Source organism: Lissotriton vulgaris, chromosome 5 (assembly GCF_964263255.1).
Source record: "Lissotriton vulgaris chromosome 5, aLisVul1.2, whole genome shotgun sequence".
Taxonomy (NCBI): domain Eukaryota; kingdom Metazoa; phylum Chordata; class Amphibia; order Caudata; family Salamandridae; genus Lissotriton; species Lissotriton vulgaris.
Window position 1 is genome coordinate 933,560,752 of NC_141693.1, and position 22,862 is coordinate 933,583,613.

Consider the following 22,862-nt stretch of genomic DNA (forward strand, 5'->3'; position numbering starts at 1 on the left):
CTTTTATAAGTGCTCCCAAAGGCTGCAGGCGGATCGGGTACAGTGTATGTGCGCCGGGCGCACGCACCATTTGTCAGCCTGTGTGATCGCTTTTGTGGCCGCTTTGATGTTCTCAGTGAGCCGCGCGGTCACTGAGAACATCAAAGCATTGGGAAAGTGATCACCATTTGCTATCCGAAGGATTCTGTAAGTCCGCTACAAGCGTTGCAGTTTACCGTACATTGCATATGCGCCGGGCGCATGCACCATTTGCCAGCCTGAGTGATCATTTTTGTGGCCACTTTGATGTTCTCAGTGAGCTGCGCGGCCACTGAGAACATCAAAGCGGCCGCAAATGTGATCTTCATTTGCCATCCATAGGATTCCGTAAGTCCGCTACAAGTGCTGCAGTTTACCCTAACGTTTTATTTATTTATTTATTTTCAGCTCTCCTTGAAGCAGTGTGACGTCCCCTCCCCCATATTGCCTATAATGGCTTATAAGTAAACATTAAACAGAAAAGTAATTGAAGTCAGATTAAAAAAAACAACTCCCTTCCAGCACCGCAGTGCATCGAGTAGTTACATTTACTTTTAAAGAACCAACATAGTCATGCTTTGTGCTGCACGTTACCACCACAGATATCATGAAATGCACTTTAGCATTGCAATTAGAACAGCAAATCTACACAACAAAAAACCCAAAGTGCTGTTGGTGAGAATACCTGGCTATGTGACAGTGAATATCATCAAAACAGGATGTGTGACAGTGATGGCAATCCTGACGGTTTGGATTTAATTTTGCCTTCTTTTTGGATGACTCGGCAGCTACAACCTGCTACTGGGCTCCTCATTTCACTTGGGTACCTCTCCAAAATGGATGTGCTCTATTTTGGAACAATAAATGAGGCTGAACATCCTGTGATTCTGGGCAAATCACTTAATCTCCCCATGCCTAACAAAAATGAATGTGTGTCCTCTTGTAACATGTAACCCGCACCGCCTCCCTCTCCCCTCTTCCTCACGCCCGCCACGGCAGAACACTTTCGATTTCAGCATTTTTTCCCCTTCGCTTTCACGCGATCACTTTTAGGGCTGCGACAACTCGCACCGCCCCCTTCCCCTCTCCCTCTCAATCCCCCCTACCCTCTTCCTCGCACCCCCACAGCAGCTGTAGATACAGCTTAGCAAAAGAAGAATTTACAAGAAAGCCTGCCTTGGCCATATTTATTTTACTCGCTTTTGAACTGAAAAGGTAACCACCGGGGGCAGTGGTGGAGGAATATTGGTTCCAACCCAACCCTTGCAGTATAGTTCACCAACATTTAGGCAGTCAATATCTCTTGGAATCTGAAGTATGCACTTTAGAAATATAACAAATGCATAATTAAATAACGCACAACCGCTTAGAAACTTGAAAGAAGCAATGCACAGGAAAAGAAGAGTTCTATTCAGTGTCAGTGAAAATTCCTTTTGTTTAGTTCTCATCCCCAAAATCCCTCCTTGGATGTTGACTGCCAGGAAGATAAAAAGTAAATCATTTTTTAGTTCTAAATATGTGCCAATCTTTCATATTTGCGTGCTGCGTCGTACCAAGTTCTTTTCTTCTCAGCAAGCCATTAACTTAAAGTGCTGCAGCTAGACTAGCACAATGTCTCCACTCTCCCTGGCTCCCATACAAGGGGGCTCTCTTCCTGTTTACAACTATGTTTGATGAAAGCTCCATTTGTGCTGCATGGCGTGCTGTTTTTCAGGCCGAAAGAGCGACCTGCAATGCTTCAGTGGAGGCCCCTCCTGCAGCTTTCGTCGCTCGTTCGTGAACTCCACTTCCTCACCGATCCTCCCCGGCCTCTTTATCAAGGGTTGTCCGACTATGCTTGTTTGTTTGGCCACGCATCAGGCAGCCAGTGCTTGTTCTTTCAGTGCGCGCAACCTGGTGGCTATAGTGCAAACGTGGGGTTTGTTTACCTAGAGAGCAGCCGAGAATTACATGAAGGCTGTCCGCAATGTAAATGCATGTTTTATTATCCTTCCCTGAGCTAGTGAACAGAAGTTTTGATTTCTACAAGATTCTTGCCATTTTATAAGAAATAAAATCAAGGCATCCTGCAAAATGCTAATAGGTTTTGCACCGAGGATACCGCACCGAGGCAGCTCTGTGACACGTGCAGGAGGCAGTGTTTATGAAGCCAGTAAAAGGCCCCATCATCCGTTTGTATGAACTTTTTATGAGTTAAAACATCCAAGTTTAATGGTTATGCTGTGATAAAACCACACACAACCAACAACCACACACACCACACACACAACCACAACCACAACCACACACACACACAAACACACACAACTACACACACACAATCACCCACACACAACCACACACACACAACCATACACACACACAAACATACACACACACAACCACACATACACACACACACACATACACACAACCACACACACACCCACACCAACACACACACACAACAACCACACACACAACCACACACAAATGCACACACAAATGCACACACAACCACACACTACACGCACAACCACACATACAACCACACACAAAACCACACACACACACACAACCACAACCACACACACAACCACACACATCCACACACACAACCACACACACACAACCACACACACAGACACACACACACAACCACACACAAAACCACATACAACCACACACAACCCCACTCACACAATCACACACGCACACAACCACAAACACACACACAACCACAGCCACACACAACCACACACAACCACACACAGAACCACACATACAACCACACTTACAACCACACACACAACCACACACAACCACGCTGTCAGTGCACACTTTCAACAGACACCATCAGTCATCAGTGCAAGCTTTCACCGGGCACAAACACTACCAGCCGTCACTGCACGCTTTCACTGGGCGCAAACACCACTAGCCGTCAGTGCACGCTTTCACCAGGCACACACCACCAGATGTCAGTGCCCACTTCCACCAGGCACACGCCACCAGACGTCAGTGCATGATTTCACCAGGCACACACACACCACCAGCCGTCAGTGCACACTTTCACCAGGCACACACACACCACTAGCCATTAGTGCATGCTTTCACCAGACACACATACACCACCAGCCGTCAGTGCACACTTTCACCAGCACACACCACCAGCTGTCAATGCACGCTTCCACGAGGCACACACACCACCAGCCGGCAGTGCACACTTCCACCAGGCACACACACCACCAGCCATCAGTGCACAATTTCTACAGGCACACACACCGCCAGCCATCAGTGCACACATCAATTGTTAACGCATCCACAATTAACTATTGTAGCAGTCGCAGTATGGCGCACTTTACTTTTACACATATTCATCTAAAGCGCAGCATGTCACCATTGCTACAAAAATAAATACACATTTTTTTGGCCTACAATTTATAAACGTTTGCTGCAATTGGTGTTGCAATATTTAGCAATGCCAATAGCTCAATCTTAATTAATGCAAGACCTATTGCATTGCAAATGCTTGTTTAAGGATATTTTCAATGTCCTGCATGCCTCCTCTGTACTTTCAGTCTTCATCGCTCTTCATTTTGGGTTGACTCATGAAATGGTGTTGCCTCCAATTATTTTCAATTACAAAAGAACCCCTCAGAGAAGTGCTAAGAGGTTGTGTTTCATTGTGCGCCTAAACAGGTAACTGTGTAAAATGGATATATTAACAAGCTGCAAATTTTGATTCTATCACTGTGCAGTAAAGATTTTTATGTAACTCATTTTTTAGGATACAGCAGGAAAATACTAATTCTCTGCTGTCACGTGAAGGGCCGCGAATATGCCAAAATAATTATAGAGATGTCTCTGTGAGTGCAGAAACCTCATAAACATTTTATAATCAGCTCCACTTTAAGATTTACTAAGTGAAACTCCAATTTCCATGCATAGTCCTTTTCTTGGTCAACGAATCTTTGCCACCATGATAGAATGGAGCACAACCTCTATACATGGCTAAGAAACTCATTAACTTACATAATTTATTGTTCAGTCAATGATGAGAGATTTGATAAAGTTGTAATTCTCATTAAAGAGATTAGTTTGTATCTGTGTTCTTTTATTCTGGTGAATCGGATAAGTCTGTTCGCAGAAATAACATTTTTGTTATTAGAAACAGAATACAAAATAGCAGTGTGTTCCATTAAGGAATTTGTCCCTATCTTAATCTAAATGCCCTAGCCTGTCCTAGCGAGAACCCCCAAAAAATGCCAGTGGAAAAAGAGCAAGTACATTGCGAAAAAGGCTAATAACTATGAAGGGTCGACCTCCCCATAAAGAGTTCTGGAATCTCAGCCAAGTTCCCAAACAGCTGCTATAACAACTGTACACTTGGTAAATAGAAATTATCACAGCAGTAGCTATGATTAGCATAAAACTAGGAATTGTTCTCATAAAGGGTAATGAAAACAAGAAAAATAACCGTTAGCAATAGCTTACAGCAAAGTTAGGCAAGAGTATCACTGTAAAGTGCTAAGCCACATGGCAGGGAAAGTGTGCATAGAATGTGTTGACTCTCTAGCTAGGCACACGCACTATATAGAAAAGCACAAAACATGCTGCAAACCTAAAATGTGGACTCATCGCTGGCCAACGTGAAAGGATCTTCTGATGGTCTGTCGTCTTCTTCGTCAATCTCAAGGTAAATATCCATGTTAACATGTTTGAAAAGTGGCTACAAAATGTTACAGAAGATACACCTAGCAACCACCAGAACCAACTTCCATAGATGCATGACAAACGTCAATAACTGGAGGAAGAACAACTGCCTGCAACAGAACACAGACAAGACAAAAGTACTAATCTTTGGCAACAGCAGCAACACATGAAACAACTCTTGGTTGATATCAGATCTTAGACACAAACCCACTTCCTCCAACCACACCAGAAACCTCGGGAATCATCATTGACATCAAGCTTACCATGAAAACACAGACCAACGCCATCTCCTCCGCCTGCTTCCTCACTCTGTGCATGTATCGTAAGATCTTCAAGTGGCTCCCCCTACACACAAGACACACTGTGACACAAGCCCTCATCACCACCCGACTGGACTATGGTAATGCCCTCTGCGCAGGAATCACTGCACACCTTCTACAGAAAATTCATACCATAAAGAATGCCACAGCCGGACTCATCCTTGGCCTTCCCTAACAAACCCACATCACACCCCACCTCAGGAAACTCCGCTGGCAGCCCGTACAGAAGAGATGCCAATTCAAGCTGCTGGCCCACGTATGCAAGGCTCTACACAACCACCTACATTAGCCACCACCTAAACTTCCACCAACCATTGAGAAAACTACGCTCAGCCTCCCTTTCACTTGCCCATACTCCCTGCATTTATCCAAGCAGAAGTGGAGGATGCTCTTTCTCCCACATAACAGCAAAGACCTGGAACAGCCTCCTCATGCACCTCCAGAACATCCCCTAACTTCAGGAATTGGGTATGGCCCCTAAGACCTGGCTGTTCAAATATGTCTCCAGGGCCTGTAAATGCCTGGATAACCTATTGGGTGATTAGCCGCTCTTTATAAATCCTGATTGACTGATTGAGGAATGTTCTAATAGGAACCTTCAGCAAGCCTACACTGTCAACTGTTCAGTGTCCCATTGTGTAACAATAGCCTACTCTATTAAATGAAATATTAATATCTAGCATGTCGTAGCTAGAACATGGAAATCAGAGCTTATAGCTAGCATTTTCTTTCATTAATGTTTGTTCGCTATAAGCATGTGTACAGAGAAAAATATCTAAATATGATGAAATCATATGGTGTGAGTTGAAAAAAATACAGTATGCAACTAACAGCACATTTCACAAAGATGTCAAGTTTTGCCGTTTAATTTGTAAAGTCAGCATTTAAAGAAAACCATTCATTATTATTAAAGGGACATTAAAGAATAAGAATAATTTAGAGGCCTAGAGGTGAAAGAAGGATAGAATTGGGAGCTTTCTGTAGGGAAAAATAGACAGCATTTCTGTGTGGTACATTTAATAAAAATGCATTTTTTCCTACCTTAACCTTATAGCTACCCCACACATGGAGACACTCCGACTTTTTGTTATTAGGGAATTTGTATAGTAATATTTAAATATTTTAGGATGCTTGTGCAGAAGGGTACATATGGGAGAAGGTCCGATTTTGAGCAGGATAAGAGCTACATGCTAAATGACTTGTTTTTTTAATGGTTCTTTTACATAAATATGTTGACGTGTTAATTGCGCTATCTCGCTTTTTCTAAACACAATTTACACAATCATGAATAAAAATAAGATTTAACTCCGCACACCTAAGCGCGCATGACAAAATATTGAATTAATTTAAGGTACAGAACACTGTTTTCCTAGGTTGCAACTAATTAGCAGCTGTGTTTTCACCCATTGAGAGTTCATTTAGCCCCAAGAGACAACCTCTTTTACTTTCTGTTTGGTTATACATATTAAGATGACTTAGGAATTACAAATAAAGCATTACTTTGTGAATATGAAGTATTGTCAGGAAAAGTAATTCAGAGCTAAAACAGTATATGTTGGTGAACCTCAAAGCACGTTATAGCACAGATGAATAGCAGGAGTACGTGGTTTCATGACCAATGATGAAAACAGTCAATGCTTCGTCATCAAAAATGTCGACGAAAATATTTTAATGCAGCATTAGGACTGGCAAAAGAGCTTTCTACGATACGATTACCAATAAGAAGCAAACATTTTTTACTTTTGGAAAAAATGCTAAAACCTTTCAAGAAAGTGTAGATCCATTTGCGAAATGTATTTTCTACAGGCTGAGGGGCCTTGAATTACAAACGTGAAGAATTATGGAAACCTCATCATGTGTGGCTCTTAACTTTTAATATTTCCTTAGCCTTCTCGATTTCGCATGTAATTTGAATATTTGCCGTTATAATGACTAGATTCTGCATCCTGGAATCCTATAATTCTGACTTGCATCTCGGTAATTATTTGGGATTTTCTGTAAGTGACTCGACAAAATTCAGAACCATGTCAAGGTCGTACAATTCCATCTAGATCTTTGTCCAAGTAAGATTCTCAAAGTATAAGCATTGTTGCTCGTTTTAGGATACGATATAGTTAACTGTTGCATACAAACGGGATCTCAGTATGTTATACATTTCAGTATTGTCACCTGGGTCTAACCTTAGATCATCAGACCTGGATGTAGCTTCTTGGCTCTACAACTGAACAGTAATGAACCTGCTAGTCCTTTACGTGAAGCGCATTAAAAACAATATTAAACTTGCCACGTTCTTTTATTGTAAGTGAAAGTTGTCAGATGCAGGTTTTTTCAAAGTAATTTCTCTTTTCTCTATTTGCCAATGTTACCACAACTGTGCCCTCTTGGTAAACCTATTACCGGTGTTAGTCTATTATTTCAAATGCTTGTGGATGATGTGTTTATCTTCTTGTGGTCAGTGAGGAGTGTAGTCTAGGAGGACACGCTTTCTACTTCTTACGTCAGGTAGTGGAGGCAGGGGTAGGAAACTAGCCCGGACCTTTGTCTGGCTCTGGTGTCATATTGTAACAGGACCTCACCCCTAACAAGAACCCCAAATGGAATCCATTAAGGGAACAAGAAAACTAAGTCTGAGACTAGTGGTAAAGAAAGAAATGTGATGCCACAAAGGGATACATTTGAGGGAATATCACTACCATGAAAAAAGAAAAATTAAAAACCAAAAGGCATAAGGACGAGACCAGCCATTTATCGCATCAGCCATGATGTCAATAGAGCCGCAGCCAATGACAGTCGGTGTTAGATGATTGAGAGATCACCACCACTATCACTGTTACCAGACGAAATGACTACATCTCGCACTTTGGTGGTATGTGTTTCTCTGAACCGGAGCACTTTGGGGGCTAAAAGACTTCTCTGCATCACGCAGAAGGGGACCAGTGGCGCACAAACGAATGCTCGATCTTCCGGCACTCAGGTACTGCATATCCCAGGAACCAAGTGCTGCCCCCACCTGGACCTGCTTGTGAGCCCCGCCTATCGCCATTGTTATTATATAATCAGTAAATCCCCTGCTTTTAGTAAACATATTGTGATCACAGGCTATGCAAATCCGTTTGTTTAAAATGTAATCGATATATGTTACCGTCTACTATATTTAAATATCTTCATTGTATTTGAAACTAGTCGACATGGCCACAAAATTGGGCAAGCATAGGAAGTCCCTGGTGGGAGGCTCAATTACAGGGACTTTAGATGATTTCATCACTAGGGCAGTGTCTGTTTTAGAAAAAGAGATTGCAATAATGGAGTGTCGCCTATCCTTAGAACAACTATGCAACAAGCGGTCCTCTCTGGGGCCACTCCACCTAGCTATTACCCCACCAAGATCGCAGGTAACACCTGGTAATGATACGAACCAAACCAATACAGGCAGTACTTCGCCTTCTATTTCTCTTCTAGATGCCACTAGAGCCTCACGCAGGGATTCTACTAGAGAGGATTTAAATGTGGAGCCAACGTTGGAAATCATTTCAGAGGAGAGTGATTTTTTGCCCCTCACTAAAATTACTAACTAAAGATAGCCTCCAAAATGTCCCTCAAGCTCAGGGGGTCGCATCTAAAAAGAGGCGTAGGGGGATTAAGCACAGGGGAAGAGAGGCAAAAACTCCAAAACTATACGTACCTCCACTTAAGGAAAACACCTATGCCCCCAGGAAATTAGTGGTAAATCCTTTGGCCCTAATGCCCCCTCAGTCCCAAGTTGTACTTGAAAAAATTGAGCTAATGCTCAAATCTTTAATTGTACCACTAGTTGAAAGGCTAAAAAGAAAGGGGGAGAAGTTGGGGACCATAGAGAAAGAGATAAAGTCTAACACCACACTCATTATTAAATTGTCTACATCTCCTCAAGAACATCTCCAAGACTCGACCCAAAATCAAGATCAGCCAAGCACTACCTCTGGGCTAGAGAATGGAAAGGGTCAGAATGAGGTGGGGCAGAAGTTAGTGCTCTCCCCCAATATAGTGCCACTGTTGAATAACACTAATGGTGGCCCAAATCAGAGAGAACAAGGCATCGTGGATAAGGTAATATACCCCCCAATTGCGTTGGTGAAAGTAACAATGGCGGAATTATTGGAGCGGTAGTTCGCATTGACTTGCCACCCGAGGCACCTCCTTATGTTGCTGTCCTATCAGGGGTTCCCAAATTATCCACAGGTAAAAAAGAGGGATATTATGAGCTGAAAAACAAGTTAGTATATTGGCTAAGGAAAAATAGACCACTTCCTATAAATATAAATGGGGAAATCCTTCATGTAAGGAGAGTGGGATGGCTGGGATATAGGTCAAAAAACATACCTGGAGATTTGATCATTGTAAACTTTAAGGATAGGAACTTCTTTTCTCCAAGGTTGGTGTGGCCAGAGAGGGGAGGGAGGCATAGTTACGCGGGATTTGAGCTACTTTTATCCCAGATTGCATGCTATGCCCTTGGCAAGATACCACCCTGGAGATTCATATACAGCAAGGCCAGTTATGCCATTTCCAACAAATTATCCAAGAGACCAGTATGTAGTTAGATCAGCCGACCACTATAATAATGGTTTTAATATCCCAACATCAAATCAATTTGCTTTGTTATCAAGCTTAGAATCTGTTGATTGGCCCCTCAAGGTACTAACTATTCTAGGTGTGAAACAACTGACAAGTAAGAATTTACCCAATAGTGATCAGAAGGTAGTGAGAGTGCCCAGGGAGGGTATGGAGGAAAACCGATATGATGAGCAAGTTCCCTCTGTGAGTGGCCCAATGGCCAGATGTGGTCATAGTATCAATATACAGGATGCCAATCCCCTTAATTCCCCCACTGTTAGAGTGGTTTTTAATGCTGATAAAAGTGGTGCAACTAGTAATCTGTATACTGGGGTAGATTCATTGGGGAAGAGTTTGCTGAGGATCGATCCTGGTAATCCTATTACCTTTGTAAATAGCGGGAGGTATGCCGTGTAACATTTTGGAATGTGGCAGGCCTTAGAGCCAAAATAACGAACCCAATTTGGATAAACACCATAAATGATTTTGATATCATATGTCTCCAGGAGCCATGGACAACAGTACCACTCCATCTTTCCGGTTATAAGACGTTGTTTACATCGGCTGTGGATGTTCCACATGGCAGGGCCAAAGGGGGTTTGTCCATATTTTCATCGAACCAGCTTTATTATCAGAAAGCTCAATTACTCTCTACTAATATCTATTATCAGCTAGTAAGGATATACATAAGTAAGGCGGCGTGCGTTGTAATTGTTAACTTTTATAATAACATCCCATTAGCAGATATGGAAATGATGTTAAACAAATTGGGTAATGAACTGAATGGAGAAATTGATACAAATTCTAGAGTAGTAACGGTCATTTGGGGCGGTGATTTCAATTGTACAATCTGTAAAAAGGGTCGACAAGGATTCTGTGGCATTATGCTTGACCATGATAATGATTTAACACATTTTGAGCATGTGTGGGGATTTGCTAAACGATATTGTTTTTTTGGGGGACTTGGGGTATGCTAATGAAATTGCCCAGATTGAGTCTCCTTTTGTGCCAACATTTATTGGCAGGGGAGCATCCTTCACAATAGATTTTATCTTAGTTTCTGATAGATGTGGACATATGATTAAAACTTGCCAGACTCTGATTAGTGCGCTAAGTGACCATTACCCATTAACTTTGGAGATTTTAAACCCATTTCGGGAACTGGGCGATGGACAACTTTGTAGGCAGAATGTTTCAGATGTAAGTATGAGGAAAAAAAATGGTTATTCCCTTAAATGGAACAAGGTGGTCCCTGAGGATTTCATGGCTAATTTAATATCCAAATGCCTACCTAGCTTCCTGACTATCTTGGATAAGAATTCTGATAGTCAGGACATTGCCAAACAGTTTGACATCATTGCCTCTCAAATTAAGGAGAGTCTATGGGTGGAATCTAAAAACCGTAAAGAAAAGAACAGAAGATGGTTTGATTCTCACTGTACAAAGGCCCACACCACACTTAAACATGCTTTACATGCTGTCCCCCGTGACCCCATACTGGTTAAGGAGTCGTGGAGAATCTATTATCAGGCATTGAAAAACAAGGAAAATGGCACTTAAAAGGGAGGCATGGGAGGTACTATGTGAGGCCTCAGAAGTAGGGATGTTTCTGCCTTCTGGAAAGCAGTGAATGCAGCGTTCTTTGATGATAACACCAAAGCACGTATTGAAATTGCCATTTCCGAGGATGTGTGGGTAAATCACTATTCTAAACTGTATAGTACCCTATAAAGTGGGCAACAATCCCCACTACAACTCCTAAAGGAAGTGGGAGCCAAGGATTTAAAACTGGATGTCACTCTAGCGAGGTAATGGCTAGCCTTAAAGCCACTAGGGGAGGCAAGGCCCCGGGCCCAGACGGAATACCACCTGATCTGTTCAAAAATAACGCTGAGCTCTGGGGGCCTTTCCTAGTGCAATTATTTAATGCTGCCTCTGAGACTGGCATAATTCCTTCGTGGTTTACATCTGCCATCGTGCCTATATTTAAAAAAGGAGATAGACAGAACTCTATATGCTACCGACCAATTTCACTATTGGATTCGTCTGTAAAAATCCTTGGGAGAATTATTCTAGGCAGACTGCAAAGTTGGGCGAAGGACAACTCTGTTATTAGTGATCTCCAGTACGGGTTTCAAAAAGGGGTAGGAACAGTGGACCAAGGGTTACATTTATTTATCCTGCAACAAAAATATATCAGGGCTAAGGGGGAGCGCATTTATTTTGTCTTCGTTGACTTGACGTCAGCGTTTGACTGCGTCTCACACAGCAACCTATGGTCCATCTTGGGAAATTTGGGGGTAGAATAAAAAATTATCTATTTTCTGAGAGAACCTTATTCTGGTGCCACTGCTACAGTGCGTTATGGAAAAAATGGAGAATGTACCAGATCATTTGGCATAGGGCACGGGGTACGCCAGGGACGCGTTCTCGCACCCTTCCTATTCCTAGTGTACATAAATGGCCTCGAGAAAGCCCTGTTGAAAACATCCAATGATATGCCCATGGTAGCCAAAAGACCCATCCCTGCGCTTCTTTACGCAGATGATGCGGTTTTCATGGCTCGGACGCCTATGGCACTACAAGGTCTAATAACATCTTTATGTCAAATTTAGATCTGAACATTAACTGCACTAAAACATTTTCGATGATTTGTGGCTCTGGCTCTAACAAAAAGAAGAGGGCTATGTATATTAACAATAGTCCCTTAGATTGTACCCCCACCTTTTCATATTTAGGCATTTTGTTTCACAAAGCTGGCACATGGGCAAGTGCAATAAAAGCAAGGAAACTTTTGTTTGGTAAATCGATTGGGGCCCTCAAATTTTTTTTTTTTAAATGGGGAAAAAATAGTGGAACTTTTAAGAATTTTTAATGCGACTTGTATTTCAATTGCTGTCTACGGTGCTGGTATATGGGGTATGCCAATATAAAATCAATCCAGCGTGTAGAAAATATGTTCTTGAGGTACATCTTAGCTGTACCTGAGAGTGTCTCAAGCTATATTTGTCATATGGAACTTGGTCAACCCTTCATTGAAGACACAATTAGGGTCCAGCCAATATTACTGTGGCACAGGGCTTGGACCAATGATGAGTGTGTATTGAACCGCGCTATTTTAAAAGATGTGTTAAGTTTAGATCATGTGGGTAGGATACGATGGCTTGTCTATGTAAAAGACTTCCTTGTGAAATTGGGCTGTCAGAACTATTATAATGACCCACTTTCAATGTTTAATATTTCAAGGAAATCTCTGAAAGTATTATGCATGCGTTACCTGGAAGATATCAGAGCAAGTGAGGAAATAAAGAAAAAGACTGTTGTAGCTCACCAATTGATATTGACCCATGGTAAAATACAACCATACCTAACCCTTACCATGAGTGAACAAGAGCGTTTTTTTCTTAACTCGTTTTAGGTTAAATATTTTTTTTTTAGAGTTATACGTTTCCCCGTTAAGAATTCCTGGTCACGTGATTTAATTAAATGCCCGTGTGATCAAGGCATGGCTAGCGGCCGAACATGGCGGCATCATAGAGGACTAGCTCCGGCAGGGAAGCGGCCTCTCCAACTATCCGTACATTAATCCGTGGCTAAATCTCACCTCAGACGGAAGCACCAAATGCCCGAGACCGGGCGGAACTGGCAGCAAGTACCCGGACGGAAATCGGAGGCCGGATGACGGAGTTATCGTCGAGTGCTGAATCGATGGACACGCAGGCCTACCTCCGGGGAGTCCAGTGGCGAGTGAAGCCGACCGGAAGTGCGGTCTGTTCGGCTGCCCCTGACCGGAAGTGATCGGTACTGGAGAAACACCCCGCGCGACGACCAGCGAGCAAGGTCTCTGCCTTGGGACGAAACGTATGCCATAATTGAAAGTGGTTCGGAGAAGGAGGTGCCCGAGGATCCTCTGGAATACCGAGTAAATAATATTCTGCCGGAAAGAAGCAGACCGTCTGCTCCGTTATGACCATCGGGGCGTTTTTCCCCCCATTGCTGCGGGAGCTTCTCTTTGGACCAGACTGTGGACCGCGTTGTAGCGGCGAATGCTCCTGGTGCTCCCTCGCTCCGAAGAACTGTATAATTTCCGCGACCGCACTATGGCTGGGAAGGGTGTTAAAGGTGGTACGACTCAGACGCGTATCGAATGATCCGGCGGATGGAAGGCATTCCTCCACGAAAACAGGTGAACCTGTGGGGACAAAGAAGGCGACGCTGGATGATGTTATGAAGGCTCTCACGCAGGTCCAGACGACGGTGGGTTCCATCTCGACCGAAATCACCCTCATCCGAGCGGATCTTCACAAAATGGCTGAGAAAGTAGGTTCCTTGGAATTGGTTACGAAATCGCTGGTTGAGGATGTATCGGAACTACAGACGGCCATGGAGGCGGTCATGGCGGAGAACAAAATCCTAAAAGACAAGCTGGACGACCAAGAAGGACGATCCAGACGAAATAATGTACGTATTCTTGGTATTCCGGATTCTGAAGGCACAAGAGCGATGGATCTGTACGTGGAAGACCTCATTAAAACACACCTTCAACCTAAAGGACTGTCGGCCTTCTTTTCAGTCGAGAGGGCACACAGAGTCCCGGGTGGTCAGCCTAAACCAGGGGCTTCGCCCAGACCGATCCTAGTGAGACTGTTTAATTACCACGACCGGGACGTCATCCTTCAAGCGGCACTAGTCTCACCACCTGTGAAAATTCTGAACTCTACAGTGGCGTTCTTCCCGGACTACACGGCGGAGGTGGCCAGGCGGCGGAAAACTTTCCTGGACGTTAAAAAGGAACTCAGGAGACGAGAACTTCCATATTCTATGATCTTTCCGGCCAAGCTCCGGGTGGTGGCGGAGAACAGGACCTGGTTTTTCGACAACCCAGAGAGTGCAAGAGACTGGCTGGATGGCTGGCGTCCTGCCTCCCAATCTCGCCGCCCTGGACGGACTAAAAATGGCCAACATTCGAACGACCGGGACGACGCTGGAGACGCTGCTATGAACAGTGGCAGAAGCTCGCCAGTCAGAGACAATGTCGATGCAAACCAGGAGGTAGACATATGAACACTCGACAGGTATGAGACATTCTTGTTTGGGACTGTGGCCGGAACCGCCATGGACACTGGGCCGAGGGCCTCTGCAGAGGGTATGAGGGATCGCTAATACCGGAGTACTCCTCACCCCCCAACGAGCAAGTAACTGTGTGTTTTTCTTGGGGTGGGTCTAAGCACTCTGCTAAATTGGGGTGGCGGGCAGTTTTGAGTCCGTGTAGCAGGGAAGCAGGGCGGGTGGGAGTTCGGGGAACGGGGGGGTTTCGATGGTTTGTTAGTTTGTGTTGTTTGGCTCTATTGATCATCTGGATGTTTCTCATAGTCACACATGGCCGCATTTCATACACCGGGTGTACCACTACTGATCTTCTAGCACTACAAAGACTCCAACATGCGAATAGATACACATGGAGGGGGAGACCTCCATCGACCACAGTTCCGTCCTATCCCATGGAATCCCAATTTACATACACGTCCACGCGATGGCGGACCAACCACGACCAAATAACATAACAACCGATACTGAGATAGGGCCTGTGCCGCCGCTACAAATACTGTCATGGAATGTCCGGGGGTTGGGGGACAAAGTGAAGAGGGGACTGGTTCTTCAGTGTATCAGGAGATTAAACTGCGACATCGCCCTGCTTCAGGAAACACACTTAGTGGGTGCAGCTACCAGAGCTTTAGACAGACGAGGTTACCACATGGTTGCACACTCGGATTTCACTTCAGGGTCCTGAGGGACGGGTATTTGGGTGAGAAAGACATTTCGCTTCATACAACAGTCTACCAAAACGGACAAACATGGCCGCTTTGCGGCAGTATGTGGGCAATGGGAAGGTGTGCCCATTAATGTGGTGTCTGTCTACATCCCGCCAGCGCTACATTCATCGGCACTTCCGGACCTGGGCAAATTTCTTCTAGAACTCCCGGATGGGGACCTGTTGGTGGGCGGAGACTTCAATGCACTGGCCAATACTGAACAGGATAGATTCCCGGTTCGCACACTCACCACAGGCCCAACAAAATTCGGGGACTTTTTGGAAGCACAGGGACTGGTCGATATATGGAGGCAGCTCCACCCCACAGATCGGCATTATTCTTACTACTCAGCCACTCACGACTGCCTATCCCGTATTGACTACTTCCTTACACTGGGGGGTGGCAGACTCACGATTAACGACGTGCAGATTAGGCCCCGGGGTATATCGGATCATTCCCCCCTGACCGCCACATTGTCCTGCACAGCAACGGCGCGCAAGCGAATCTATCCCATCTACCCTGGTTATCTTAAACTCCCTCCGGTTCGGAAAACCCTGAAAACAACTACTAAGCATTATTTCCAAGAAAACACTGGCACGGTATCTTCCCCGACGACACTGTGGGAAGCGTACAAGACGGTGTTCCGAGGCCAGGCGATCGCGGCCATTACCGACCATAAACGCAAGCAGAAACAGGAACTACTAGAGTTAGAACTGAAGTTGGAACAGGCGAATGCGGCCCATATGGCAGTACCGTCGGAGGACACTCGACACACACTACACCTCTGCCAACAGCGGCATGACGACCTTCTTAAACGGCGGACGTTAGAGAATATAGAGGCAACAGCGCATAGGGTTTACGATATAGGCGATAAGGCCAACAAACTGTTGGCCTGGCTGGACAGGAAAAAAGACGTCAGTAGGCACATTTTACAATTGCAGGACCCGGAAGGGACGTGCCACACACGCCCCTCCAAAATTGTTGACCTCTTAGCGGACCACTTTCAGGCAGTCTATACCCCGAGGGTGGTAGTCAAGGCAGAGGCGGCAGAGCTAGCACTCCAAGATGTAGAAGTAGAGACGTTGTCGTCAGAGGCAGTGTCTGAACTGGAAGCGGACCTCACGGTGGAGGAGCTCCGTGTGGCGATAGGCGCACTACATACAGGTAAAGCGTTGGGCCCTAACGGAATACCGATCGAATGGTTCCAAGCAATGACCGATACCTTGGGCCTACCGTTGTTGGCTATGTTCGAGGACTGCCGAGAAACTGGGACACTGCCTTTGGACCAGCGTTTAGCGACTATAGTGGCCATCCCGAAACCGGGCAAGCCTCCCGCGGATTGCACGTCGTATCGCCCTATCTCGCTCCTCAATGCAGAGGCGAAGATTTTGGCAAAACTGATTGCGAATAGACTGACCCCGCACCTATCACAACTGATCCACCCGGACCAGTCAGGCTTCATGCCACATAGGAGCACTGCACTAAATCTCCGCAGGGTGCATGGAGCATTGGCTCGAGCACATTTGCTGGAGGGGCCGGCGGCCATTTTGTCGTTGGACGCCAGAATGGCTTTCGATATGGTAGAGTGGCAATACCTGTTTGCAGTTCTGACCCGGATGGGCTTTGGACCTAAATTTTTATCCTGGATTAGACTCCTCTACACGGACCCGGTTGCCCATGTGGCGGCCAATGGCCACATCTCTCGAGCGATTCCTCTGGCGCGTGGGACACGTCAGGTCTGCCCCTTGTCCCCGCTATTGTTTGCGCTAGTCCTCGAACCGCTCGCTATTGTTATTAGGAGCACACCGCTGCTGAAAGGTATTAAGTGGGGTGATGCCTGGGAAGACAGAGTATCCCTGTATGCTGACGATATGTTGGTCTACTTATCTGACCCTGAGTCGAGTGTCCCGATATTATTGGCACTTTGTGATAAACATGGCTCAACCTCCGGATATACCATTAACTGGTCAAAATCGGTCCTTTACATCCTGAAAGGCCCTATACCAATCCTTCCTGAACAGTGTCCTCTAGTGTTGACTGATGTCTCCTTTAAATACTTGGGCATACATGTCACCGGTGACACGAACGTGTTCTATGATCGGAACCTGGCGCCCCCACTCCTTCGCCTGAAAGCAGATGTCCGACACTGGACGGCCCTGCCTCTCACGCTACTGGGGCGCGCTGCCTTATTTAAAATGATGGCACTACCGCTCCTCCTATATGCTCTGGAAAACACCCCAGATGTGATTCCGCCCTCCTACTTTCGAAAAGTCACCGCAGTGGTGACTACCCTGTTGTGGGGTGAACATCCACCGAGAATTGCCCACGTTAAACTTAACCGCGGATGGTATGATGGGGGAATAGCACTACCGAATATACAACTTTATTATTGGGCATCCCAACTTAAAGTAATTAATCAATGGATCCACGCACCACACGCTGACCCAGCATATTTGGCTGATAGGGCCCAACTGGGAACGCATAGTTTGTTGGCCCCGTTGTACAAGCCGAGTCTCCTTAAGGGACTGATTGGCCCAACCAAGCACACAGTTACTTTATGGTACAGGGCGCTCACACGATTAAAGTGGAAGGGGGTCATTACAAAGCTGACTTCACTTTGGGACACTAAAAAGTTGGGCTGCCTTAGGTCCAGCAAGGGGTTTACCCAATGGGATAATATAGGCATTTCAACGGTGGGAGATCTTTGGACGTCCACAGGGGTACTTCCTTTTTCACAACTGCAACAACAATACGCATTGGGCCCCACTGAAACCTATAGGTACATCCAGATAAGCCACGCTTTGCTGGCAGTACTAGAACCGGGGTCCACCGTCCCAGAATCATCAACCCTAGAAGACCGGCTTCTTACAGACTTTATGCAAACACGTGCCACTTCACTTACATACCGCAAACTGTTGAACAACCTCCCGGACCCCTTACAGCGTTTACGAGAGACATGGGAAACTGAGTTAGGAGCTATGGACGAGACGGACTGGAATGCTGCTATGGCGTCACCAAGGGAGGCGGGGGTATCGGCCCGGTTTAGGCTCATACAACTAAAAATACTACATAGAGTGTATTACACAAGAACTACTCTCCATAAAATGCATTGGGCTGAAACCCCGTACTGTCTCCGGGGATGTGGGGAGGAAGGAACATTATTGCATACACTGTGGGATTGCCCGTCCATAAGGAGGTATTGGCAACAGGTCATGAGAACATTCTCCCAGAGGCTATTGACACTTCCCTAACACCGGAGCCACGCCTATGCCTACTGAATATTTGGGAGGGAACTGACCTTAATCTTAGACAACAGCAGTGGGTTACTATCGGAACAATGGTGGCCAAGCGCGACACAGCGCAGAGGTGGGCGGTAACGGAGGTGCCCACATTAGCGTTATGGTGCAGGACTATGGACAAATTGATGTTAACTGAACGAACTGTGTATAAAATGAGAGCTAACCCAAAGAAATGGAACATGGTGTGGGAGGCATGGAATAGGTACAGGGGAGACATATGTGAACCGCTGCCGGAGGACTAGGACGACGACTCGGAGGATGAGGAGGAACTGATTGATTGAATCGGGGGGGAATTCTGGGGATGGACGGGTAATGTTTATTTTCCAACAGGGATTTAGGCTTTGTTCGGTGCTTGAGGGGGGAAGGGTATCTACCTGGGAAATTGGGATCGGCACACTTCACTGACATTATTTCCTATTTTGTGACTATATATCACGGATGAGCCATCGAGTTTTGTTCTGTTCAATTTTTTACATAAAAACAAAAAAAAATGGAAAAGAAAAAGTAAGATTTCATAAATTCATTTATTGTATCCTGATTGCATTTCACATCATTTCGAACAATCGCTGCCGGACCGGAGGGTTGTCGGCTGAATAGCTGTGTGACAGTACGAACCATTGCATTATCATGTGAAGTATACGACTGACCAGATGTACTGATGTTATTTTGATGGCAACTGTCAATAAAAATCTTACACCAAAAAAAAATTTTTTTTAAAATGCCCGTGTGATGATTCATCCGAACAATCGGATATTCATGTCTTATTCGTTTTACATATTACCTTGAAAAAGATAGATTGTCCCCATTCTGAAAGAGATGGAAGCTAACCGCTGCCGCCCAACATTTTTAATATTACAGAAATTGGATGTTATCCTGATTGTGGCATCTATCTACGAATTTTCAAAAAATGTTTTTAGGTTACGTAATTCAATTTGTATCTGAGAAATGTTTTAATTTATTAACTTTTCTTGTGCTGACCTTTTCTTTTTTCTTCTTTCCCTGTAATGTACTTTTATATTTGATTGATGACATTTTATATGTACTTTTATGGTTATTTGTTTTAACCGAATAAAGTTGAATTGACTTGACTTGACTACATCTCGAGAAAGAACAAACAGGAAGAGTCTCCAGAACAATGTTTTATTAATTACTCAGCACATACATCATAGCAAATTTGATTACAACAAGTGATACTGAACCCTGTTATTGATCAGCAGGCTAATAGCATTGACTGTTTGCAGTTTACTGTTGTGATGATGAACCCCAGATCTAGAAGAAGTTGAGACATTTAGTTCTACAAATGTAAAGGGTATACTCCCTCTTTCTTTCTGATATGGCTCCCAGAGAGCTGGAAAATGTTTTGATATACGTATAGGATTGATATAGTTCAAATCTAACTCTGAAATAACAAAGTGATATACAAGAGTGGTTTTTACGATGAGAGTTTAAGAGGGGGTAACTCTTGGATGGGTCAAACAGTATCATGGTAATATTCTAAAGAGGTGTTGCTTGATAGCTGAGTCTTATCCTTTCCCAAGTTAGAAAAGTGATGGGGACTGTAGGATCCTAATGGCAGTGGAGGTTTTCACCAATGAAGCACAGAGGAAGACTTGGTGTTTCATCTCATTGGTCCTTCATTTCTTGATACCCACTCTGGGTAGGATGCTGCTACAGTACGCTCATGACCTTGGTCGCAATGTGCAACAAAATGTTGAAACTGACTGCACAGTGCCTTTACTGTGGGTCTTAAATATGATGTGGGTGGGCAAAATGAGCTGGTCAAGTTCTCTGAGCATTGGAACAATACGGTCTTACTTTTGAACTCGGACAGACTGGCCATTTATCTTATCGAGCACATATAACCTTAAGGCTGGAGCCACCGGAGGCAGGTTTTGAAGGCCAGTGATGTGCCTCTGTCACTCTCTTCAATTTCCCTTGGTCTATTGCAGCAAGTACAGTGGGGGTTTAAGTAGAGAGAGAAAGGTGAGAAAAAGAGACAGAGACAGAGAGAAAATAAACTAAAGTGCTGGTTTCAACAGATTTCCAGGATTGTTTTTGTTTCCCAGTCTGGCCTTACTTTAAAGACCTTTGAGAGAAAGGCGTCTGTATGTTGGGAATTCTTCAGCAGTTTCATGTAAATATTAAGGGAGTTGGACAGGAAGAAATACTGAATCTTCCTTTTTTACTGAAGGTGGTGATATTTTTTTTAACTTACAAACTAAATTTAAAGTCTGTGACAAAAATAGCCTGGTGATATGGGGACGATTTAAGCAGAATTGGACAGTTAAAGTTGCAGAGTGGTTACAGTTAAATCTCCTAATCGCTGAATGGAATGGCCTTAGAAAATGGGGGTAAGAAGGGAACAGTGACCGCTTTAGGTCCGTGCAAGTCACTGTCATTTATGAATCGGATTTTTCAAGTTGATTATGTATGTTGCCTCATTGTAAGATTAAAATTAATCAAACAATATAGAATAATAACATAATAATGAACTCTTCTTTTTTTAAATAAATATTCTTATTAAAGAATAAGCATCAGCATTAACAAATACAGTACAGAGGAAGCAAGAGGTCAAATAACATGAGGATCATAGGTAGAATGCAAGCAATACACATCGTCACTGGAAGGGTCTAGGGTGAAGGGGGAGTGTCACAGCTGGCGGTGAGGGGGGTGGACATATGTCCCCACGTTAGGAGTTCCAAAGGCCCCACACCCGGGTATATTTCTTGGGGCAACCCCTGGCCACATATACCATCTTTTCTCTAAACATTAACCAGTCCATGTCTTTCTTCCAATCATCCACTGTAGGAGGTGGGGCCACTCCCCACCTTTGTGCAATATTTCTTTTAGCGAGCATGAGCCCCAAAGTGACCTATTGCATTGAGCAAGCATTCAAATCTGTTGGCTCCCATACATTCAACAGACACCTACAGGCTTTCAGGTTAAGTTGTGTGGATAAAACTGTGTTAATAATGCAATGCACTTTTCGCCAGTAGCTTTCAATAATGTTGCATTCCCAGATATGTGCATAAAGGTGCCCTCCAAACTACATCCCGGCCGGCAGTCACCCGTCCATGCTGCCCATCCATACCAATTGGGGCCCTGTCACGTAAATTCAATGGAGTACCTTTAGTTGGACTAGGTGGAGGCGCGCTGGGATAGCCACGACTCTCGGCAAGGAAACAGCCTCTTGCCATTCATCGTCATCCATTTCAAGTCTGTCTCTGGACCATTTCTCCCTGAGCGACTTGAGAGGGTCTGACATGTTATTAATCAACTTTGTATAGATCAGTGAGATAGTGCTATCAGGAATGTGGCTGTCCAATATACGGTCTTCTAGGGGAGAAGATTCGGGAAGAGTGGTGCCGTGCTGCAGATGGGAGCGCAGTGCATGCCTGAACTGAGTATAGCAGAAGAGCTCTGAGTCAGCTAAATCAAATTGTTGTTGTAGGGTGGCAAATGACTTGATGTCTGATTTGTCCCACAGGTCCCCTATATGTGAGAGACCTATAAGGTCCCATTTATCAAACCCTTTGCTTTTCCACAAACTACCCAGCTGCTCTGAGTCCCACAACAGGGTCGCAAGTGTGAGCCGGCATTCCCAGCCAAGACTTTTAGTGGCAGCGTGCCAGATGTGAACTGAGTGTTTGATGGGGGCTGTGAGGTTGAAGTGGTGCAGTTTAGAATAAAGTGCCCTAGTATAGTTCCCGCCAGACGGTAACCACCTATCCATGTTGTAGCTGGGATCCCCGGGACGGGTGTAGGTGCCGTGGTTGATGGCGGCTAGGTGAGCTACCCAATAGTACTTTTTGATATCTGGGAGACTAATGCCCCCGTCATACCAGTTCAAGGTGAGTTTACTAAAGGCAATGTAGAGAGCAAGACAAAAGCAGCCGACTCCAGATCGAGCAAGTTGACGGACGGAGCAGCAGGAGCCGCGTTGCTGTGGTGGAGCAGAGTGAGCAAGTGGAGCGGGGCGAACAGAATGGAATGGAGGATACGAACGGTGAGAAGTGGAGAGTGACTGAGGTGCCTGGGCGGGCGCGAGCAAAGAAAACTGTGAAGCTTACTGTCCCTCCCCCTCCCCTCGTGGCTTGACTCTGATCCACTCCGCTAAACCCCACCAG

At 44.8% G+C, this 22,862-nt stretch overlaps 1 protein-coding gene across 1 annotated transcript in view; it reads left to right on the plus strand.

The window, feature by feature from the left end:
* STK32C (serine/threonine kinase 32C) overlaps window positions 1–22,862 on the plus strand; it is a 1,581,084-nt gene that overhangs the window by 988,912 nt on the left and 569,310 nt on the right. The gene's annotated exons all lie outside the window — the stretch shown is intronic.